The sequence below is a fragment of the Schistocerca americana genome, chromosome X, assembly GCF_021461395.2.
Source record: "Schistocerca americana isolate TAMUIC-IGC-003095 chromosome X, iqSchAmer2.1, whole genome shotgun sequence".
Lineage (NCBI taxonomy): Eukaryota > Metazoa > Arthropoda > Insecta > Orthoptera > Acrididae > Schistocerca > Schistocerca americana.
Window position 1 is genome coordinate 232,885,648 of NC_060130.1, and position 25,163 is coordinate 232,910,810.

The following is a 25,163-nucleotide window of genomic DNA, read 5'->3' on the forward strand; positions in this document are numbered from 1 at the left end:
GCCAGACCACACCACACATTAACACCAGCTAGATGAACATTTCTGTCCATGTGAACCAGAGGATTTTCAGGAGCTCAGTACAAGCAGTTGTGACGGGTTCCAATACCGTTCGCCGGCCGGAGTGGCCGCGCGGTTCTAGGCGCTTCACTATGGAACCGCGTGACCGCTAGGGTCGCAGGTTCGAATCCTGCCTCGGGTATGAATATGTGTGATGTCCTTAGGTTAGTTAGGTTTAAGTAGTTCTAAGTTCTAGGGGACTGATGACCTCAGATGTTAAGTCCCATAGTTCTCAGAGCCATTTGAACCATTTTTATAACCATATTCCACGAAAATAAACAACTGTTCAGTTCTCGGCTACCTATTGACCAACACTAACATTTTAATTTTTACCGATTGACAACGGTTTCTCTAAACTGGAGTGTTCTAGTGGTTGTCCATTCCAGCGAGACACTGTCTTATACTCATTTTTAACTATTAATGTAGCTCATTGTTAGACAACGTACTCGGTTCCTAGTCTACGGGGGGCGTTCAATAAGTGATACAAAACATTTTTATTCTAGGCCAGTTTCGATTGAAATAATGTGGCATTTATTGTGGAACATCCTAGCATATTTCCACATCAGCCCCTATACTTTCATGAAGTCCTAATCGGTGGCGGCGCTATACCTAGATTTCAAAATGGCTTCGGAACGGAGGCGCGTTCCAAGCAACAAGCTGTCATTGACTATGTTTTGGCGGAAAACCAGAGCATAACAGATATTCATAGGCGTTTGCAGAATGCCTGCGGAGACCTGGCAGTGAACAAAAGCACGGTGAGTCCTTGTACAAGGCGTATGTCATCGTCGCAACAAGGTCGCGCAAACCTCTCCAGATCTACCTCGTGCCGGAGGGCCGGACAGAGGTACAATTCCCGCAGTGTTAGAAACTGCCGATACTCTCATTCGAAGTAGTCCAAGGCGCACAATCAAACGCCTCTCTGCAGAACTAGACGTCTCTGATGGTAGTGCTGACACACTCGTCGGCCAGTTGGGGTACTCAAAGGTGTGTGCCAGCTGGGTTCCTAGCCGACTGACAGAAGACCATCAAGAGCGACGAAGGAGCATCTGTGCGCAATTGCTTTCGCGTTAAGAGGGAGGTTATTGATGCAGTAACACGTTGGCTTCGACGTGGGCCAGTATAGTGGTACCATATGGGCATACATGCCTTCCCAGTTAGGTGGCGTAAGTCTTTGCACTGAACGGATATTATGTTGAAAAGTAGAGTTTTCTAGACAAAAGTGTAGGGAATAATTTAGTGAATAAAACCAACCTTTCAGAAAAAAATGTGTTGCATTGTGCATTGATTATTCCACGCCTCTCGAACTGAATAGTGTAGTCGTTCATTTAATTTTTCCTTCTCTTAACACCCTCTGTATGTCTAAGTGCCGGCCGGGGTGGCCGAGCGGTTCTAGGCGCTATAGTCTGAAACCACGCGACCGCTACGGTCGCAGGTTCGAATCCTGCCACGGGCATGGATGTTTGTAATGTCCTTAGGTTAATTAGGTTTAAGTAGTTCTAAGTTCTAGGGGACTGATGACCTCAGAAGTTAAGTTCCATAGTGCTCAGAGCCATTTGAACCATTTTTGTGTCTAAGTTTTCTTCAATTCCGAGTTTGTGTTACAGGCTGCGGCTGGATATCGGTATTTTTAGATGTTCCTATTTTGCTTGGATGATGATTGTTGGCTATTAAGTGGTCAGCAAATGTGCTATCGTAGCTGATATTTTCACAGCTCTGAGCTGTTAAGAATATTTTGCTTTAACGTTCCATTTCAACAACTGATGAGAATGCAGATGAGAAAGGAAATTTAGAAACTAACTGTTCCTGATCTCAAAGTAAAGTGCCGAACTATTTTCACACAACCAAGTTACGTTTAGAGACAAAGTAATTTGTTCACCACGCACCAGTATCCAATAACATAACCCAGTAGTAGAGAAATATTAAGGTAATGAAAATAACAATCAAAGCCTGTTTTTAGGCGTAATTCCATTGCAATAATTACTACTTAAAAACTACCGAGTTCGAGTCTCGGTCGGGCACACAGTTTTAATCTGCCAGGAAGTTTCATATCAGCGCACACTCCGCTGCAGAGTGAAATTCTCATTCTGGAAACATCCCCCAGGCTGTGGCTAAGCCATGTCTCCGCTATATCCTTTCTTTCAGGAGTGCTAGTTCTGCAAGGTTCGCAGAAGAGCTTCTGTAAAGTTTGGAAGGTAGGAGACGAGATACTGGCAGAAGTAAAGCTGTGAGTACCGGGCGTGAGTCGTGCTTCGGTAGCTCAGATGGTAGAGCACTTGCCCGCGAAAGGCAAAGGTCCCGAGTTCGAGTCTCGGTCAGGCACACAGTTTTAATCTGCCAGGAAGTTTCATATCAGCGCACACTCCGCTGCAGAGTGAAATTCTCATTCTGGAAACATCCCCCAGGCTGTGGCTAAGCCATGTCTCCGCTATATCCTTTCTTTCAGGAGTGCTAGTTCTGCAAGGTTCGCAGAAGAGCTTCTGTAAAGTTTGGAAGGTAGGAGACGAGATACTGGCAGAAGTAAAGCTGTGAGTACCGGGCGTGAGTCGTGCTTCGGTAGCTCAGATGGTAGAGCACTTACCCGCGAAAGGCAAAGGACCCGAGTTCGAGTCTCGGTCGGGCACACAGTTTTAATCTGCCAGGAAGTTTCACTACTTAAAACATGTTCATCTTTTACAGAAACGAATAAAGAATACCCGCTGATGATGGCACAAAGATGCTGAAACTTGTCTGGGTTTATATTTAAAGCACTTGTTTTCATAATAGGTGGACCTGATATCCAGTAATTTTGATTGTAAACACGGCGCCGGCCGGCCGAGTGGTTGTAGGCGCTTCAGTACGGCACCGCGCGACTGCTACGGTCGCAGGTTCGAAAGTTCTAGGGGACTGATGACCTCAGATGTTAAGTCCCATAGTGCTCAAAGCCATTTGACTCTTCCATTTACAGCACTAGATATACATTTTCTAATGTGCATATCAACTGCGTAAGTCCAGTATGTAACAACAGCGGAGAAATGTAAGTGATGAGACACGTGACGTTGGGCTGGAATCATTCCATTGCAAGACAGGAAGAGGAAAGGCGTCCACATAGCACACAGTGCTCTGGTGCAGTGAACTGGGTGTGTATGTGGATTATCACAGCGAACAGTGGCGTCGTACGCTCTTCAGTCACATCAGCGTGACCACTGCCTATGTTCGAAGTCAACATGCAATAACCACTCACAGCCGGCAGATGGCAGCACTAGCAGTCGAGGGTATATGAAGCGTTCCGTGGGGCCGCGGAAAACAAAGAAGCCGGCCGAGGTGGCCGAGCGGTTCTAGGCGCTTCAGACCGGAACCGCGCGACCCCTACGGTCGCAGGTTCGAATCCTGCCTCGGGCATGGATGTGTGTGATGTCCTTAGGTTAGTTAGGTTTAAGTAGTTCTAAGTTCTAGGGGACTGATGACCGCAACTGTTAAGTCCCACAGTGCTCAGAGACATTTGAAACATTTTTGAACTAGGATAATCCAAAGATGGAAATGATACGCTCGCGATAAGGAAGTCTCTTTGTTGTTGTTGTGGATAATCCAGAGATGATGAAAATGATACGCTCGCGATAAGGAAGTCTCTTAAGATTTCAAAAACCAACATTCTTATTGCACCCAATAAATACAAAAAAATGGCTCTGAGCACTATGCGACTTAACTTCTGAGGTCATCAGTCGCCTAGAACTTAGAACTAATTAAACCTAACTAACCTAATGACAGCACACACATCCATGCCCGAGGCAGGATTCGAACCTGCGACCGTAGCGGTCGCTCGGTTCCAGACTGTAGCGCCTAGAACCGCACGGCCACTCCTGCCGGCTCAATAAATACACATCTAGCAGATATCTATATTCCGAATAATAAAGAAGGCGGAGAAAATAGAACTGTGCAAGTCCTTACAGCGGCGTACAGGTATCTACCGTTCATTCTATGTGCCACTCGTATTTGCAATAGGAGGGGTCCAATGGTAGTGCTAAATTATACACCCTGTACCATACAAAGGACATTGTTTCGGAGTAGAAATGTAGCTGTAGATGTGGATGTGGATTTTATTATTCGAATGACAGTTTCATATGGTGTGGAAAACGGTCCTCAGATTTAGTACTTCTGCCAAAACATATTCTAGTTAATTGCATCGAACGTTTTTCAAGCAAGTTTGCATTAATTTTGTGGGTATACCTTTCATTTTTAAGACACGACAATATTAACCGGTGAAAACTGCCAGATGATCAAGAAATCAGTTTTTGCACGCAGTCAAAGTGTTATATCTCCTGACAATATCATACAACAAAAGTTTATGAATATCGGTTCGAATAAAACTTCCGAATACATAGGAGTAACATTCTCTATACGTTGCCACAAAGCAGAAAAAAACAGCGGAAACAGAGACTTTCTGTACTTTACCATAAAGCAGAAAAAACTGTGGAAACACAGACATGCAATTACAGGGTGTTTCAAAAATGACCGGTATATCTGAAACGGCAATAAAAACTAAACGAGCAGCGATAGAAATACACCGTTTGTTGCAATATGCTTGGGACAACAGTACATTTTCAGGCAGACAAACTTTCGAAATTACAGTAGTTACAATTTTCAACAACAGATGGCGCTGCGGTCTGGGAAACTCTATAGTACGATATTTTCCACATATCCACCATGCGTAGCAATAATATCGCGTAGTCTCTGAATGAAATTACCCGAAACCTTTGACAACGTGTCTGGCGGAATGGCTTCACATGCAGATGAGATGTACTACTTCAGCTGTTCAATTGTTTCTGGATTCTGGCGGTACACCTGGTCTTTCAAGTGTCCCCACAGAAAGAAGTCACAGGGGTTCATGTCTGGCGAATAGGGAGGCCAATCCACGCCGCCTCCAGTATGTTTCGGATAGCCCAAAGCAATCACACGATCTTCGAAATATTCATTCAGGAAATTAAAGACGTCGGCCGTGCGATGTGGCCGGGCACCATCTTGCATAAACCACGAGGTGTTCGCAGTGTCGTCTAAGGCAGTTTGTACCGCCACAAATTCACGAAGAATGTCCAGATAGCGTGATGCAGTAATCGTTTCGGATCTGAAAAATGGGCCAATGATTCCTTTGGAAGAAATGGCGGCCCAGACCAGTACTTTTTGAGGATGCAGGGACGATGGGACTGCAACATGGGGCTTTTTGGTTCCCCATATGTGCCAGTTCTGTTTATTGACGAAGCCGTCAGTAAACCAAATGCTGCCCACATGCATATCGCCGTCATCAATCCTGTGCACTATATCGTTAGTGAATGTCTCTCGTGCAGCAATGGTAGCGGCGCTGAGGGGTTGCCGCGTTTGAATTTTGTATGGATAGAGGTGTAAACTCTGGCGCATGAGATGATACGTGGACGTTGGCGTCATTTGGACCGCAGCTGCAACACGGCGAACGGAAACCCGAGGCCGCTGTTGGAGCACCTGCTGCACTAGCTGCGCGTTGCCCTCTGTGGTTGCCGTACGCGGTCGCCCTACCTTTCCAGCACGTTCATCCGTCACGTTCCCAGTCCGTTGAAATTTTTCAAACAGATCCTTTATTGTATCGCTTTTCGGTCCTTTGGTTACATTAAACCTCCGTTGAAAACTTCGTCTTGTTGCAACAACACTGTGTTCTAGGCGGTGGAATTCCAGCATCAGAAAAATCCTCTGTTCTAAGGAATAAACCATGTTGTCTACAGCACACTTGCACGTTGTGAACATCACATGCTTACAGCAGAAAGACGACGTACAGAATGGCGCACCCACAGACTGCGTTGTCTTCTATATCTTTCACATCACTTGCAGCGCCATCTGTTGTTGAAAATTGTAACTACTCTAATTTCGAAAGTTTGTCCGCCTGAAAATGTACTGTTGTCCCAAGCATATTGCAAAAAACGGTGTATTTCTATCGCTGCTCGTTCAGTTTTTATTGCCGTTTCAAATATACCGGTCATTTTTGAAACACCCTGTACATACAGCAGGACGCAAAAAATCGCAAAGAGGAACAAAAGCGGATAAGAGGCTCTTTACAGCGTTCGCTGCCCAGGATCAATTAACGTTGTCACATTCAGTTCGAAGGTCCTGTGAAAAGGGTGTAGACAGCGTCCAAAATATAATCAAATAGTGAAAAAGAAGTAGCGAGTTTTTTTTTAAGATCGCCATGAAAGGAAGTCAGATATGAAACAGATAACGAGAGTTGACAAAAGGATAATTAACACGAATGTTCAGATACGGCCAACCCGAGAGAATGGATGGAGCACGATAACCAAAGAGTTAACGGAAATGAGCTGCCCAGAAAAAAAAAGACATACGGGCGACCACCCAGGACTCGGAAAGAACGTGCACAGCACTGCCCGCTGTGGTGGGCAGAGGAGCAACAGAAAGCGAATTCTGAAAACTGTGATAGCCTTACAAGTCATGAGAACATCTCACAATACAAGCATTCGTTTTATTTTTTCTTCTGTGATGCTTCTTTCACCGAACAGCATCGGTGTTGCCATTGAGGCACATCTTCATGGCAGCAGAACGTAAGTTCTCGTCATTTCCAATTTCATATTTCATCTTCTTTCATATTTTAATACAGCGACTAGAGTAAAGGAGCCAATTGACGTTCACGGGAACCTTCATTTCGAAAACGAGCGTGGTTCATGCGGTGCAGGATTCGTATTACGATCTCTATAATGCTTCGATGTAACAAATTTCTAAAAGGAACAATCTGAAATGCACGATTTCTTTGTTTCCTTTTTTCTGTGCGCATGTTGCACTTTTTAGCGGGTTCAAATGGTTCAAATGGCTCTGAGCACTATGGGACTTAACTGAGGAGGTCATCAGTCCCCTAGAACTTAGAACTACTTAAACCTAAGGACGTCACACACATCCATGCCCGAGGCAGGATTCGAACCTGCGACCGTAGCGGTCGCGCGGTTTCAGACTCAAGCGCCTTGAACCGCTCGGCCACCCCGGCTGGCCGTAAGGTCAGTGACTGTTTACCGTCACCTGAGCATCAGATAAATCAGGGACATTTCAATCCTTCTAAAGATGCCCAAGTAACCTACTGGTGATGTAATTGTGAAGTGGAAACGCGAAGGAACAACCGCTCCTAAATAAAAGCCAGACAGACGTCGTGTACTGACGGACAAGGACGGTCAGCATTGCGTCGGATGGCTGTAATAAATGGCACGAAATCAGAGAAATGAATCACTCTTGAGTTTAAAACTGCTACCACCAGTTCAGCTAGTACAAGAACTGTTGTATGGATTTAAAAATAACAGTATACAATGGTCGATCAGCTCGTCATAGTCCAGAAATACCTGTCGTCAATGGTAAACGACGCTTCTGGTGGTGTAAGGAACAATGTCACTGAACCGTGGATATCTGGAAACGAGTGATTTGAAGTGATGAATGACGCTCTACCACGTGGAACCCGATGGGAGGGTCTGGGTTGGTCGAATGTCTTTAGGACGTTACCTGCTGTTATATGTGTTCCTAACAGTGAAGTACGGAGGAGGAGGTCACGGAATGAGTAAATTTTTTCGTGGTTAGGGTGTCCCTTTTATTGAGCTTAAGAAAACGCTACATGCGGAAGGCTTTGAACATATTTTACAGCATTGTGTGCTGTGTTCCGTAGAGTAACAGTTCGGAGACGATGACTGACTTTATCAGAATAGCCCCCTGTCGTGAAGCAGCATTTGTGAGGCAATTGTTTGTGGACAATAGTATTCCTGGAAGTGAGTTGACTCGATCCCAATGGAATACCGTTGGGATGAATCAGAACGTCTACTTGTCACCAGACTACAGTGTCCAATGTCACTACCTCCTTTGGTTTCGGCTGTTGAGGAAGACTATCTGTCCACAGACATCCAGAAACATAACTGTCGCCAGTTCAAATGCTCATAAAGCCGAAGGATGGACACATGCCACATTTTAAAGTCCAGTAATAGGTGTCTTTATTCTTTTGCTCAGATAGTGTAGTTTATCCACAAGGAGAAGGTGTGGTGTCACTGCCAGACACCACACTTGCTAGGTGGTAGCCTTTAAATCGGCCGCGGTCCGCTAGTATACGTCGGACCCGCGTGTCGCCACTGTAAGTGATTGCAGACCGAGCGCCGCCACACGGTAGGTCTAGAGAAACTTTCTACCACTCGCCCCAGTTGTACAGCCGACTTTGCTAGCGATGGTTCACTGACAAATTACGCTCTCATTTGCCGAGACGATAGTTAGCATAGCCTTCAGCTACGTCATTTGCTACGACCTAGCAAGGCGCCATTATCAATTGCTATTTATCTTGTGATGCATGTACCGTCAGACCGATGTTTACCAATTATGGATTAAAGTTAAGTATTCCGGAAGCTACGTACTTATTTTACTAGACTCAACTCCTTTAATTGTTCCAGACCTCACGCCAGCCTGCGTGAGCTTAAACGCGTGTCTTTCGGCTTCACCTCCTAGTGGCTTGGCTGTCTTGCCAAGTCACAACAGAAGGCACATAAAATTTATCTTTTTATTGTTTTGGAAGTGTTGTATCCTGCCTACTCGTCAAATATGTTGTGCCTAGGGAACCTGCTTTCTCGGATAGCTAGACAACAATTCAAGAAAATCGTATTCATGAATTTTATTATAGAAAATAAATGACAATACTTAACTTTGAGAAATGCATAGACGTGTCGCAAACAAAGGGCGACATGCAGTATAATCAATGTCCTTCAGTATAACGATTCCAATACAAGTAAAGTAATACAGTGGATGCTTCTATCCAGGTCGCTGGTCTTGACGCTTCTGCAGAACTGGGCACTACCAGCTGGGATCGACGCTTATGTTCTCTTCGCCAAGAGGCCGATGCTGTCGCGTTTTCGTCCTAGAGATGTGTCGGTCAGCGTACTATTGACAGACGGCTTCACGGTCCTCTCTGCTCAAACGTTTCCGACTGGCGACGCGCCGTAAAAGGATGGTCAACTACTTAACTTACATAGCTAAGTTCTTATTTGTTGTTTGATTCATTGTGATAAGAAAATGCTTGTGGGTTTTGATCGTTACCTCATATGCACTGTGCCAAATCTTTGCTAATTTCTCGGTTTCAGTGGAACTAAATGCTGATATGAGGTCGTTGGGTTTGCTGCAGATCGTCTACGTATCTAAAGATTGTCGCTGTTATAGTTCAAGGTATTACTTCGGTGCCATTTGACGCGATTTAGAGATATCACAGAAGGCCTCAAAGCGAGAAAACAAGGCCAAGATCCAAATTGTAGTCGTCATTTCAAATGAGACATTTGACACTATTCAACAGGCCACGGACATGTCGCACATCATTGTCAGCACAAAGGAGTACATGTTCACCTACTTTTTTTGTGTTTTCTTTAACCAAGATGAGTTACGGGCTTTCATCCATCTTCACTAGCTTCGGAGCAATTCAATATTGCTTGATTTTTTGGGTGTGTATTTCGAAAAACAACCGCTATCGTTGTGAAAAGTGATTTATTTTGTCACACCGTCTTTCTACTCCAGTACGAACAAGAAACAGCAGTTAATTTATACTCTCAGTAAAGTTTACGCTCTGTCATGGAACGATGTTATGGAACTTGCTGATGTTTAAAATTATTTATCGGATCCGCATTCAAACTCGTATCATTTCCCTCTAACTGAGAGAGCTATTGTAAGATGTCTTTCACCGCATTCCCATCCTCAGCTTCAGATACTAAATATTTCCTTTTTTCTTTCATTCCAGAAACAACTCATGGACGGTGTCTAAGCCATTAACCGCAATTATCTTTATCCTAGGAGCGCTAGTCCAACAAGAGATTTAGGAGAACCTCGTTAGGCTTCGGAAAATAGAAAAGGATAGCGTGTTCCAAGGGCCTGATGCAAGTCTTTCAGTCGGATGCACTTCGGCGACTTGAGTACCCCTGACCTATGCCAGTAATCCTACCGGGGAAGTGTGTGTGTTACTGACGGTCTGAAGCTGGCAGACGCGCCGCGAGCCGCCCCCCAGGAGCTCAGCCCCAGTCCAAGTGTCTATACACCATATCGTTTCAGAGTCACGGGAATTTTCTTTAAGTTATGCCATCCGCTACCGAGGAAATGAATCTGATAAGTACTCCAATACTGATATTAATATAGGAGTCGATTACCAACGTAGCAACCTAAATCATCAAAAAATGTTCAAATGTGTGTGAAATCTTATGGGACTTAACTGCTAAGGTCATCAGTCCCTAAGTTTACACACTACTTGATCTAAATTATCGTAAGGACAAACAGACACACACCCATGCCCGAGGGAGGACTCGAACCTCCGCCGGGACCAGCAGCACAGTCCATGACTGCAGCGCCTAGATCGCTCGGCTAATCCCGCGGGGCCTTAAATCATCATTTCGCACAGGGTAGCTGCAGAATTCAAGTTTCAGTCAGTACGAAATTACAACCAAATGAAAATAAGTGAAATATTCAAAAAAAAATTTGCCAAATGAAGTGTGAAAAACTCTGGTTGTCTTATTTGTTCCACTGATTTAACCTTGAGACTAGCAAACGGTGTCAGTTGAGACCCAAAGCTATATTTTGACTTAAAATCAACGGTTATACTTAATGACACTTTTTCTTGTTGTCAGATACGCTTGTTACCTCATGTCTCTTGTGCTGGTTACATAATTAAGTGAAAAAGAGAAAAATAATATTTATTTTTACTGAGTGGCGTCTCTGTTGAACCCAGTTGGTAGCCGGCATTATAAAAAGGTTTCTTCTTCAGGATATGATTTTACTTCGGTACATTGGCAATAATGATGAAAGTAATAAGCGTTTCAATATGTCCGTTGTTGGGAGCATTAACACTCATTGTTCTCTTTGGTATTAACATACCCCTTCAGCTGTATTTAGTCCTTTACCTTTAGATCCCTATCGCTTTAGTTCAAATGGCTCTGAGCACTATGCGACTTAACTTCTGAGGTCATCAGTCGCCTAGAACTTAGAACTAATTAAACCTAACTAACCTAAGGACATCACACACATCCATGCCCGAGGCAGGATTCGAACCTGCGACCGTAGCGGTCACGCGGTTCCAAACTGAAGCGCCTTTAACCGCACGGCCACACAGGCCGGCTATCGCTTTAGTGGCGCTAAAAACCACATCTTCTGGTGGCATATAACTAAAACTTTAGAGGCAAAAAGCTCGGAGCCTTGTATTCAACATCTGTTGTTCGTCAGAGAAGACAGCATTCCCTGTTCATGATTGAGTATAGATGAGAGAAACAGACCCGTCTTCCACACTGAATTGGAATTCGGCTGTTTTATTTCATTATATACCTCCTTTTAGAGATGTTTTGTTCTGACGGACAACGAATATTGTGTACAAAACTCTGATCTTGTTAGCTCTAATGATTTAGTCATGTGTTCACGTGAAAATGTGGCTTTTAGTGCCACGAAACTAGCAGGTATCTAAAAATAAAGGACTGAAGACAGCTGTAGCGATTTATTAATATCCAAGATGATTACTCATAGCTGTGGTTGCCCTACCTACAAGGTTGTCTGCAGTGTTTGTTGTTTTGTCTCAGTTCGTTAAGTTTATTATTCGACATTGATCTGAGAAGTTACAAGTGATATTTGTGTTAGTGAAATAAAAATGGTATGCTAACCAAAATTATCTAAATAACCCGGAGAATCTTAATGACATAACTTCTATGATACAGAATGGCAGTGATAGTGAAGTACTAAATAGTGACAATGAATCAGAATCACCAGAAAATAAGAATTTATTAGAGATAGAAGAAGGAATAAATATAAAACAGCAAGCAGTGTTGACGACGAAGATATTGTTAATATAACAACTGATAAAAATTATGTAAGTAAAAATGGAATATCTTGGCCTAGAAATCCACCAAAAGCTACGCGTCGAAAAGTTCATAACGTAACAGATACTTACAGGAGCATCTAGTAGAACCGAATCAATAAGTGATGCTTTCAGGTTGTTCTTCGTTTGACAGTATTTAAAAAAAATTCTTGTTGGCTGTACCAATAAAAAGGCATTGGCATATTATGGGGAATGGAATGCAAGATATCCAGAAAAACAGAAACAGTGGTTTCCAACCAATGTTGATGAAATCTGCGCATTTTTAGGTGTTCTGATAACTATGGGTGTCCTGAAATCTAAAGAGGAGTCTACAGAGTTGTTGTGGAACACAGATCCTATGTATAAAAGAGATACTTTCCTTGCTTCTGTGTCCTCAACTCGATTTCAGCACTTATCTACGTTTATCAGATATGACGACATAACTACAAGAAACGAGAGCAGAAACAATGCAAACTCGATACTGTCAGAGATGTCTTCACATTGTTTATCAACCACTGCATGTCTAATTACAATCTGCATTCAGATATTACAATAGACGAATAATTTGTTTCTTTTCGAGGGCGTTGTCCGTTTGTTGTTTTTATATGAAGTCAGAACCTACCAAGCACGGTAAAAATATGGGCTTTGGTTGATGCCGAATCAAATTATGCGCTGATCTTACAAATGTATACTGAGTAAGAAGGGGAATACCCTAGGAAACAAATCAAGGACAAAGAGTAGTCAGGGTCTAATTACCTATCTTAGACGAGGCTATAGCATCATCACTTTTTTTTACTTTTTTTTACATCTCTTCCACTTTCAATTGATCTTTACAAGAGAAATTTGAGTCTATGTGAAATTACAAGGCAGAATAAGCAAGAAGTACCTAAAGCTTTTGTTGCCTAATCCTATAAATAAAGTAATGTCGTCTGTATTTATCTTTAATAATGAAGTTACGTTGGTGTCCTATCTTGCGAAGAATAATCGTGAGTTTGCTTAGCGCCAAGCTTCATGATACGAATGTAGGAGGTGATACTGAAAGCTATAAAGCACATGTCATTTTTCTTTATAACACCACCAAAGGGTATGTCGGTACAGTGGACAAGACGGTCAGTGAGTAAATATTCTGTGTAAAGGACCATAAGAAAATGGCCTTGCGTTTTATTCCTCAACATTGTCAACATAGGTTGTGTGACAAAAAATCAGCATCTTCCATCAAATTCTACGCATCAAAGGAGAAATTTATGCTGAAACTTGGCAAGGAGTTAATCACACCTCACGTCCAACGACTACTTGACACATAGGTCTTACGAAGATGATAATAACTGCAACGAAAAATCTTGTTCCAGCCAGGGGGATATGGAAAGAGAAGATGGTGAACCTCGTGCTAAATGCCAGCTGTCAAAATTGATCCAGTGTCAGCCGTGTCCAAGAATGTTTGGCAGTAAACGTAGTGTATACTGTGAGATGAGCAAAAAATGTACGTGCAGCGGCTGTCTCTTTCCAACACTACGTTTCGTGATTTACATTAGGGCTTACGACTTTTCCGGATTGCTTGGTCTGCATCTTGCACACAAGCGTAATTTTATAAGCGTAAGTGTTCCACTTCTTTTAGTTATGTTCCCATTTACTCATTTTCATTTCGCCTCTTTTTAAGTAGTGTAACGTTTTCTAGAATTGACAGCAGCAGTATTGTAGCTGAAATTGTTTAAATGCGTTATAGTAACAAACTGAGGTATATTTGTAATCCACATAAAGCTTTTTATTACATTTTGCATTAATTTCTATTCGAAAATACTATTATTTCGTTAGATTTCATTTAACACCTCTTGGTAGTTGCTGTTGATCCTGGAACTTGGTAGTCCGAAAGTTAATCACCAGATAATGTTTTTAAAGATGATAACCCTCCAAAAAATTATCCAACGCTCGAAATGAAAATGTACTGTTCATCATTGGCATACCGATGCAACGACTGTCTCTTTCCACCGTTACGTTTCGTGGTTGACATTAGGGCTTACGACATTTCCGGTTTGCCTTGGACCGCATCTTGCACAAACGCGTAATTTTATAAGCGTAAGTGTTCCATTTTCAAAGTACACCAATCCACTGCGACAGATCATTCGTTTCGTTTCAGAATCTATTATTTCGTCACACAATATAGTTTGGTTTGTCAAATATAGTGATCATTCTTCTCCTTGGAGTGTACCCTGATGTTGTGACATGTTTAACAGAAAACGAACACTTCAGTAGCAGAGGACGAGCAGTCTTATTGCGCCCAGCTATAACATCGAAACAGAGCTGACGCGCAGCCTCATGACCATTAAAAATTGAACATTTTGCTTTGTACACAAATTTAGGTCATACCTATCATCCCGTGTACCGTGTAGCAGAACAGCAACAGCAACATGTCTGTAGTCAACTGCTCGTCCAATTATCACTGTGATTCTGTCGAAACATTTCTCAGTCGAAGGAAACTGTTCGAGACTGATAACAGTCATGTTATGATAAGTAGCTGCTTAACGATGTAAATAGTCTTATTACTTATGTGACGAGGTAGTATGGACAGAACTTCAAACGACTGCAGAAGGCAGATGGCCACATGGTGGACATGAAGGTACAAGGTCCGTATTTGTGAGGAATGAGGTTCAAATCCCAATCAGTCCTTCTTCACATAGGTTTCTAATAGTTTCCCTCAATCGCACCAGGGAAATACCGGGGAATCTCCATGTAAAGTTGGGGAAACAGCACTTCACTTTTTGTGTTGTTGATATTTATTTCTCGGTTCTATATCGCATTACAGAACCCAACAGATACATATATTCCTTACACAATCCAATGGTTTACCTCAACAAATCAGGGAGTACTACCGTATGGTTAATTACAACAGATAAATCCAGTTCAGGTTCACGTAACACTGCTTAACACGTTCGCGGTTTTAACCAGCCTTAGTCAATGAGTCACATTCTGCCTTAAGCCAACAGCAAATAAATATTCGCTACGCCAAAATCCACGAGCATACCTCTGAAGTGCTCGACATAGCGTGACAGTAGTCATTGCTTTCGATCCAACGATGACAAAATTGCTGCTCAACTATAACTCAGGCAAAGACGGCAATCTATCGGTCTTACAAAGCAGAATGATTATCGTCTATCAGTCCAAGATTTCCGTATTTCTGACGCGATGAAAATTGCGTGAACTCCTCCTGTATGTCTAAAGTCAAGACATTCAATACGTTCATTAATGCAAATAGAAGACACACTTGACCGATTTACTAACGAATGCATTCGTGAAGATAGTGTTCATCCTTTTATGATGATTATATTCTCTTTGGAGTATTGACCTTTCAACATGATAATGTGCGTTGAAACATGATTGAAAGGTGCAGCAAACGAGTGAAATTATACGATCACGACTTGAACAACACTATGTGATAAAAAAATGAGGCATCCAGAGGACATGGTCGGATGACAGTATAATTTCGTACACGCCACGACATAGGCGTGTAAGTAACTGAGTAGAGGTGTTGTACTCTGTGACACGTAGAACGACCACCAAACTACGTTAGTGTGGTTCGTGTCTAGGGTTGTTACCAAATGTGGTAGGGGGTATAAGGAGGGTGAATAACGTCAAATTGTGACTGATCACTGTGAAGGACACGGAGGTGTCCCGTACACTTGTGAGACAGCTTTATCAGCAAAGTTGGAAATGGGCGTGATTGTGAGTCTCTATTTCGCCGCCTGGTCGAACCGTGCAATATACACATCTCTGGCATTCGTATGTCACAGTGGCCTGATGTTGAAGAGCAAGGAAACATGAAGTCAGGCCCACTGTGCGTCAAGATTCCGATCGACAACGTCTGACCACCATACGGTAGGATCGTCGTATTGTGCACCAAGCACATCATAACCCTTCCACATCCGCGCCTCTCATCGGAGTACGAATAATGGACTCCCTGCAACATTCTGTCATCGCGAACCAATGTTCGGAGATTAGCAGCAGCAAGACTAGCTAATTGCTGTTGGGTTGGGTTGTTTGGGGGAAGAGACCAAATGGCGAGGTCATCGGTCTCATCGGATTAGGGAAGGACGGGGAAGGAAGGCGGCCGTGCCCTTTCAAAGGACCCATCCAGGCATTTGCCTGAAGCGATTTAGGGAACTCACGAAAACCAAAATCAGGACGGCCCGACGTGGGAGTGAACCGTCGTCCTCCCGAATGCGAGTCCAGTGTGCTAACCATTGCGCCACCTCGCTCGGTACGAATTACTGTCCCGTGCGCAGTAGCCGTTAACAAAAAAATGGCTCTGAGCACTATGGGACTCAACTGCTGAGGTCATTAGTCCCCTAGAACTTAGAACTAGTTAAACCTAACTAACCTAAGGACATCACAAACATCCATGCCCGAGGCAGGATTCGAACCTGCGACCGTAGCGGTCTTGCGGTTCCAGACTGCAGCGCCTTTAACCGCACGGCCACTTCGGCAGCCGTTAACACCAAAACACTAACGGTGTAAGTAGGCTGTTTAGGTTTTTTTATTGGTAACGGCACCTCTGTATGAAAATCACTGGCTGTGCTGTGTGCAGTCTGTGGCTGCTTTGCATTGTTGTCTGCCATTGTAGTGTTGGGCAGCTGGGCTGTAACAGCGCGATCTTTTATGTATGTACTCATATCATAATTCCTGTAACAATAACGTATATGTTTATTTCTATTCTTTTGTAAAGCCTGTACTACAAATTTTATCTGTATTATTATGTTTTTAATGATGTATTTTGTACCTTTGTAATTGTATTCTTATGTTATAAATTTGTAATTGACACCAGGTCATCAAATTAAGTAACTTGTAAGTTACATTTCACTGCACACATTTCTGTTGGTCATAGTATATGGACAATATGTGAGAAGTAGGGACTGATAGTGTTTGCACGTGTGTTAATGATTCAGCAAGGGACTGGATAACAGCATTTCTGGTTCTAAGGACAATTCCAGAAACTTTGTGAGTGCACGAGTGGTGGTTTATGGACTTGCTATATTGTCCGCAAGACTCTTCGATGGTGATTGTGCACCTGCACATTTGCAACAGATGCCTGCTGGCCGTCTCTACAAGAACTACAGTGGGTCTGCGTCTTTGCTGACTCATCAGTACCATTATTTCTACAAGGACTACAGTGGGTCTACACCTTTGATGATTCATCAGTACCATTATTTCTACAAGGACTGTAGTGGATCTGCACCTCTGGTGGCCCACCAATACCATACTCTCTACCAGGACTACAGTGGGTCTACTCTGTGATGACCTACCTACCAATGTTCTTCAAAACGTCGAAAGACTCTGCTGTGGGTTTGCTCTGTTGTGGCCCATTAGCTGTATGCATGTCAAGAGTCAGCACTGTCTTTCCTTTGGAAGGACAACACTACTTCTTCAAGACTGCATGGAAATCCACTACTTCTGTGTGCATTTTCTTTTACTGCTCAGACTTTGAGAAAAACACTGTTATTTTACTGTGATGAACGATTAGGACTGTCTTTATGGACTGTGAGAAAGTTTAGCTTTTGACCAACATTGTATCAATAAGTGTGTGCATTTGATATCTTTGTTATTGTAATTATCAAAAATTTTATCAAATCATTATTGGCCACTGCCCAAAACAATTTGTAAAATTTTTTGTGGGGAGCATGGGGGCTATGTAAGTAGGCTGTTTAGGTTTTTTTATTGGTAACGCCACCTCTGTATGAAAATCACTGGCTGTGCTGTGTGCAGTCTGTGGCTGCTTTGCATTGTTGACTGCCATTGTAGTGTTGGGCAGCTGGGCTGTTAACAGCGTGTAGCGTTGCGCAGTTGGAGGTGAGCCGCCAGCAGTGGTGGATGTGGGGGGAGAGATGGCGAAGTTTTGTAATTTGTCATGAACTGCTATATATACTATGATTATTAAGGTAAATACATTGTTTGTTCTCTATTAAAATCTTTCATTTGCTAACTATGCCTATCAGTAGTTAGTGCCTTCAGTAGTTTGAATCTTTTATTTAATTGGCAGTAGTGGCGCTCGCTGTATTGCAGTAGCTTGAGTAGCGAAGATTTTTGTGAGGTAAGTGATTTGTGAAAGGTATAGTTTAATGTTAGTCAGGGCCATTCTTTTGTAGGGATTATTGAAAGTCAGATTGCGTTGCGCTAACAAAATATTGTGTATCAGTTAAAGGACAGTCATGTATAATTGTTCTAAGGGGACGTTTCAACGGCAGTGTTCGGATGATACAGTGTCCGGGAAGAATGGACTGTTGATGAATGTCGTCACCTTGTTTTCAGCGATGAGCCGTAGTTCTGTACTACTACGGATAACTGTCCTCTGCGAGTATGGCGGCGAGATGGAGAGGGGTCCAATTCCGCCAATGTTTTGGAGAGGCACAACAGTGTCCATGGTGTTGCGAGCCAACGGATATGACTTCAGCTCAAAGCTGGTAGTAATTGAGGGATGTCTGACGGTACAATGGTACGTCACGGACATCCTGCGTCCTCCCATGCGACAGTACAGCGTCAATAAGAAAACGCTCGTCCTTACGTGACACGTGTTTTTACGACCTGTCTGGATGATGTTGAGGTACTGCTGTGGCCAGCAAGATCTTCTGTCGCCGGCCGAAGTGGCCGTGCGGTTAAAGGCGCTGCAGTCTGGAACCGCAAGACTGCTACGGTCGCAGGTTCGAATCCTGCCTCGGGCATGGATGTTTGTGATGTCCTTAGGTTAGTTAGGTTTAACTAGTTCTAAGTTCTAGGGGACTAATGACCTCAGCAGTTGAGTCCCATAGTGCTCAGAGCCATTTGAACCATTTGAAAGATCTTCTGTCCCCAATACAACATGTGTGGGACCAGCTTCGACGTCAACTTCATTCCAGTGCCAGTATCCTGGATATGAAGTACCAATTACTACACTAGTGGGCCAACTTGCCTCAGAAGAGGATAAAACAGTTTAATGACAGGGTGCAACGTCATAGTGACAAGTGGGGTCATAATGTCAAGTTCTTCGTAAATGTGCCTCTGTTTTGTAATCACTGAAATCACATTATATACCCTCTCAATCCGTGAGATTTCATTTACGAGGGTGAGTGAAATGAAAACGTTAAATATTTTTTAAATATTATTTATTGTGCAGAAGTGGTACAAAGCTGTATCACTTTTCAACATAATCTCCCCCACGCTCATTGCAAGTCCTCTAGCGCTTATAAAGTGCATAAATTCCTGTAGAAAAGAGTTCTTTTGATAGTCTGCGCAAACACTCATGCACCGCGTGGTGTACCTCCTCATCAGAACGGAACTTCTTTCCTCCTATTGCGCCTCTGAGTGGTCCAAACATATGGGAATCACTTGGGGCAAGGTCTGGCGAGTATGGTGAATGCGGAAGACACTCAAAATGCAGGTCTGTGATTGTTGAAACTGTTGTACGGGCAGTGTGGGCCTTGCATTGTCATGTTGCAAAAGTACACCTGCTGACAGCAATTCACGTCGCTTTGATTTGATTTGCAGGCAGCAGATGATTTTTTAGATCTGTGTATGATGCACTGGTGACAGTGTCCCTCTAGGCATGTACTGCTCCAAAATGACTCCTTTTTCGTCCCAAAAGAGTGTCAGCATAACTTTCCCTGTTGATGGTTCTCTTCGAAACTTCTTTGGTTTTGGTGATGAGGAATGGGGCCATTCCTTGCTCGCTCTCTTCGTTTCCGGTTGGTGGCGGCGAACCCAGGTTTCGTACCCAGTAACTATTCTTGCAAGGAAGCCATCACCTTCACGTTCAAAGCGCCGAAGAAGTTCTTCACAAGCGTCAACACGTCATTCTCTCATTTCAGGAGACAGCTGCCGTGGCACCTGTCTTGCAGACACTTTATGAAACAGGAGCACATCATGCACAATGTGATACAAATGGCTCTGAGCACTATGGGACTTAACAGCTGAGGTCATCAGTCCCCTAGAATTTAGAACTACTTAAACCTAACTAACCTAAGGACATCACACACATCCATGCCCGAGGCGGGATTCGAACCTGCAACCGTAGTGGTCGTGCGGTTCCAGACTGAAGCGCCTAGAACCGCTCGGCCACTCCGGCCGGCCCACAATATGGTGTGCTGACCTATGACTAATCTGTAAACATGCTGCAATGTCATTCAGTGTCACTCGGCGGTTTTCCTTCCCTATGGCTTCAACTGCTGAAATGTTATGCGGTGCCACAACTCGTTGTGCCTGACCTGGACGAGGAGCATCTTCCACTGAAGTCACACCATTTGCGAACTTTTACTCCATTCTTAGACTTGCTGCTGTGACAAACATGCATCACCGTACTGAACCTTCATTCGTCGATGAATTTAAATAGGTTTCACACCTTAACTACGTAAAAACCGAATAACAGAACGCTGTTCTTCCCTGGTGCAAGTCGCAAGTGAGGCGGCCATCTTCATACTGATACTGCGACGGTATGTGTGCATCTGCACTATGCTCCCACCTACAGGCCATTCTGCACGCTGTTTGTAGCACGCTTACCAGCTTACAGGATAACGGCGCGAAATTTTAATTTGTTATTACAAATTTAAGATTTTCGTTAGACTCACCATCATACACTCCTGGAAATGGAAAAAAGAACACATTGACACCGGTGTGTCAGACCCACCATACTTGCTCCGGACACTGCGAGAGGGCTGTACAAGCAATGATCACACGCACGGCACAGCGGACACACCAGGAACCGCGGTGTTGGCCGTCGAATGGCGCTAGCTGCGCAGCATTTGTGCACCGCCGCCGTCAGTGTCAGCCAGTTTGCCGTGGCATACGGAGCTCCATCGCAGTCTTTAACACTGGTAGCATGCCGCGACAGCGTGGACGTGAACCGTATGTGCAGTTGACGGACTTTGAGCGAGGGCGTATAGTGGGCATGCGGGAGGCCGGGTGGACGTACCGCCGAATTGCTCAACACGTGGGGCGTGAGGTCTCCACAGTACATCGATGTTGTCGCCAGTGGTCGGCGGAAGGTGCACGTGCCCGTCGACCTGGGACCGGACCGCAGCGACGCACGGATGCACGCCAAGACCGTAGGATCCTACGCAGTGCCGTAGGGGACCGCACCGCCACTTCCCAGCAAATTAGGGACACTGTTGCTCCTGGGGTATCGGCGAGGACCATTCGCAACCGTCTCCATGAAGCTGGGCTACGGTCCCGCACACCGTTAGGCCGTCTTCCGCTCACGCCCCAACATCGTCCAGCGCGCCTCCAGTGGTGTCGCGACAGGCGTGAATGGAGGGACGAATGGAGACGTGTCGTCTTCAGCGATGAGAGTCGCTTCTGCCTTGGTGCCAATGATGGTCGTATGGCGCCGTGCAGGTGAGCGCCACAATCAGGACTGAATACGACCGAGGCACACAGGGCCAACACCCGGCATCATGGTGTGGGGAGCGATCTCCTACACTGGCCGTACACCACTGGTGATCGTCGAGGGGACACTGAATAGTGCACGGTACATCCAAACCGTCATCGAACCCATCGTTCTACCATTCCTAGACCGGCAAGGGAACTTGCTGTTCCAACAGGACAATGCACGTCCGCATGTATCCCGTGCCACCCAACGTGCTCTAGAAGGTGTAAGTCAACTACCCTGGCCAGCAAGATCTCCGGATCTGTCCCCCATTGAGCATGTTTGGGACTGGATGAAGCGTCGTCTCACGCGGTCTGCACGTCCAGCACGAACGCTGGTCCAACTGAGGCGCCAGGTGGAAATGGCATGGCAAGCCGTTCCACAGGACTACATCCAGCATCTCTACGATCGTCTCCATGGGAGAATAGCAGCCTGCATTGCTGCGAAAGGTGGATATACACTGTACTAGTGCCGACATTGTGCATGCTCTGTTGCCTGTGTCTATGTGCCTGTGGTTCTGTCAGTGTGATCATGTGATGTATCTGACCCCAGGAATGTGTCAATAAAGTTTCCCCTTCCTGGGACAATGAATTCACGGTGTTCTTATTTCAATTTCCAGGAGTGTAATTTCCTCCTGTCTTTCTGGGTGTTCAGTTTTTTGCCAGGAAGTGTACGACGATGGACCTCAAAATTCTCATGTTGATAACCCAAAAGAGCATCCGTATTTTGACTTCTCGTTACGTCTCCGCTATATGAGTTCTGCTTCAACAGTTGCATGAAGTAATAGAGACGATATGGTGTGAGATATCTGTGAAGATTTCTGAGCACCTGAATCAGTCACTTCTGTCGAGCCTGGGCGATGTTCGTGTGGCAGACGGTGTCCGGTAAATTGCACCCAGTGAAATTTGCACCCAGTGAAATATGCTCGCAGAAAAGTTCGAGGAAGGGTCCATTAATCCCCCGGTCCCAACTCCGCGACTTCCCTGGCAGGTAGAGGAGCCGAGGGCCCGCCTCGGTCCGCACTAATCCGTCAGTGGAGCAGGTAGGGGCCCCGGGAAGGCGCCGGCGACCACATATCACACACTAGACGTGTCGCCGGGCCAGTCGGGCTCTGAATGGACGCCCTTACGTGGTGTGCTGATGAATAGCATCGGAGATGCTCGAACAAGAACTGTGATTTCAAACTTTTTACAATCGGAAGTGATTATTTTTTTATTATTACTTTCAGTCTGATCGAATAGAATTTCTTTTTTCTACTTGCGGCAAGATTTTGAGAAAACACAATGGAAAACATTAAAACCGAAATACAAATACGGATTTTAAAAATCGTGTCTCTTCTACTCGACAAAGCATACTTTAAAATACAATATGGTATTTACTCGTGGGCCAACATACGGCATATGTGCCGTGTGTAAGATGCGTTGTCATTCTAACGGAAAGGCCAGTTTGCATGTATAAGGATGAATCAGAACCTCACCAACAAAGTTTCGAAGGTTGTCCAAGGATATTTTCCGAGTATTTTGGTATAAGGGACCCGTGGTCTCCTGTGTTTTCCAGAAGTGTTAGTTATATGTTAACAGTGCTACAGAACAGTATGGTAAGATTTACTGATAAAAAATTGGTCAATATGCATTTCGTCTATGGGTTCACTGAATGCAATAGAAAAACAACACGAACAAGGTATAATGAGCACTTCCCGCAGCTACGGCAACCCCATAAGAGTAGGTCTGTATCTATACGTAGACGCCCACTAATAGCCGGCCGTAGTGGCCGAGCGGTTCTAGGCGCTACAGTCTGGAACCGCGCCACCGCTTGGTCGCAGATTCGAATTCTGCCTCGGGCATGGATGTGTGTGATGTTCTTAGGTTAGTTAAGTTTAAGTAGTTCTAAGTTCTACGGGACTGATGACCTCAGAAATTAAGTCCCATAGTGCTGAGAGTCATTTGATTTTTGAAACCAACGCCCACTAATAGCCGCATCTTTTGATGTTATTAAGTTTTGGTGATTGCATATTACAGGTTCTTTTCATTATTGTGAAACTATTTTAACAGAAACAGACATAATTTTGGTAGCAATGTCAATTAAGTCATAATTACATTATTACTTTGTAACGAACCATGGGTGGTTCTAACAAAATACTCAGAAAACATCCCTGAACAAAAATTGAAATGTTGTCGGTGAAGTCCTGGTTCAACCTATACAGGTGACACGAGTTGAACGTGCCTCTTCTCCCATTCATAGCGCTAGGAGTGTCCGACCTCTAAATGTAACTTAAAGACATGAAAACAATAATAATAACTGTACAACTACGTCCACACTGTGCAAACAACTAAAAGCCCATGGCATAGGGGACTTCCCATCGTACCACTTATTAAGGTTCAAATGGTTCAAAGCACTATGGGGCTTAACATCTGAGGTCATCAGTCCCCTAGACATACAACTACTTAAACATAACTAACCTAAGGACATCACACACATCCATGCCGGAGGCAGGATTCGAACCTGCGACCGTAGACTGAAGCGCCTAGAACTGCTCAGCCCCAGCGGCCGGCACTTATTAAGGTTTCTTATCGTCCCATTCACGTATGGCGCATGGAAAGAACGGTTGCTTAAACGCCTCAGTGTGTTCTGTAATAAGTCTCAACCGTCCTCGATATCCATACGGGACTGATACGTCGGGGGCTGCAGTATTCCTAGATCCATCACTTACAACTTGTTCTTGAAACTTATTAACTAGGCTTTCTCAGGATAAATTGCCTCTCGTTGAATATGCTTTGGTTGTCCTATTTGGTACCAGCCCCAGACGCTTGAGCAGAATTCTAGGATGCGTCACATGAATGGTTTGTATGCAATCTCATTTGCATACTGATTGCATTTCCCTAGTATCCTACCATTGTATCGAAGTCTGTCCCTGTTTTACCGACGTCGGAGTCTATGTGATCGTTCCATTTCCTATTCCTCCGAAGCGTTTCATCCAGCTATTCTTATGAGCTGACCGATTCTAATTGTGATTCGTTCATATAGTAGCCATAGGACGACACGTTGTTTTCGTTCTGTGAAGTGAACAATTTTACAGTTCTGAACATTTAAAGCAAGTTGTCAATACTTTCACCAGTTTTAAGTCTTATCAAGACCCAACCGAATCTTTGTGCAGTTTCTTTTCAGATAATATCTCATTATAGATAACAACATCATCTGTGAAAAGTCTCAGGTACTAAAATTTTGTCCGAAAGATCATTACTGTAACAAATTAACAATAGGGGCCCCAGCACATTTGCATGGAGCATATTCGAAATTATTTCTACGTCTGTAGGTGACTCTCCACTCTTCATCCAAGATAATTCGCTTCATCCTAAAAAAAATCTCAAAACTCATCTCCGTCACAAATTTCACTTGATAAGCTATACGATCGTACTCTTGATAGTAACCGTAGATGTGGTACGGAGTCAAATGTTTTTCAGAAGTGGGAAAATAATCCATGTACCCGACAACCTTGATACATGGTTTTCAGAAGGACATATAAAAAAGCTATGTGTTCGGTGTCACGATTTCGATGTTTTCGGAATCCATGCTGTTTGGCATGGAGGAGATCCACATTATGTTTGAAGTCAGGATACACTCTAAGTGAGGAAAAAGTAACGACACATCACAAAGAAATTATCCGAATGGGATGGAAATCAGTTGATGTGACGTAGATGTACAGAGAAACAAATGATGATAGTTTCAGAAAAATTGGATGATTTATTCAAGAGAAAGAGCTTTACAACTTGTACAAGTCAATAGCGCGTTGGTCCACCTCTGGCCCTTATGCAAGCAGTTATTCGGCTTGGCATTGATTGAAAGAGTAGCTGCGTGTCCTCCTGAGGGATATCGAGCCAAATTCTG